Raw genomic sequence first — 743 nt, 5'->3', positions numbered from 1 at the left:
TGTTTTTTGGCCAGAGCACCGAAAAAACCCACAGTGTCTAGCTTGGAAGGTGCCGGAGTGCTGGCATGCCAGAAAAACAAAATGAGGGGAGGGTGGGGTGTACATAGCAGAATGCACTGCATATTAGTATATTTAATAATCATAAAAGTTGCCTTTGTTGTTGTGTATTCCTTTTTTTGTTGAGCACGTGGCAATGACAGAGAGAGAAAAGAGAGACAAATAAGAGAAAGAGGAGAGAGAGAAAGAAATAGGAGAGTAGAGACAGAACCAGACACACACACACGCACACAGAACCATGTGCACAAACACAGAGAACCAGAACACACCCAGAACAGACACATGCACACAAACATCCAAAACCAGGCAGATGTGCATGCACACAGACACACAGAACCAGATGGATAGGAGCATGGAGCCGGGCTCCTGGGCCACTGCACAAAGTCCGACCCAACAATGCCCTGGTCCCACCAGAGTCCCTGTACTTCCCTGGGGAGCCAGCCCCTGGGCTGCAGTGCAGCTGGCTGAGGCCCCGGCCTGGAGCCTGCCCATTAACTCAACCACCCACCTGTTGCAAAAATGTTGCGGTTCGTTTCTCGGGAGGCGAAGAACTCTCAGACACACACTATTAGCAACACAAAAGGTATATTTGCAAATAGGGTCAGAGTGAAGACAAAAGACCACACTCTGCCCCCAAGGAAAACTCTCAGCTGGGTTTTATCCCTTCCCTCCTGGGCATGTGTGCA

Source organism: Crocodylus porosus, unplaced genomic scaffold, assembly GCF_001723895.1.
Source record: "Crocodylus porosus isolate Cpor-Errol unplaced genomic scaffold, CroPor_comp1, whole genome shotgun sequence".
Lineage (NCBI taxonomy): Eukaryota > Metazoa > Chordata > Crocodylia > Crocodylidae > Crocodylus > Crocodylus porosus.
Note: the sequence above shows the minus strand (reverse complement) of the source record.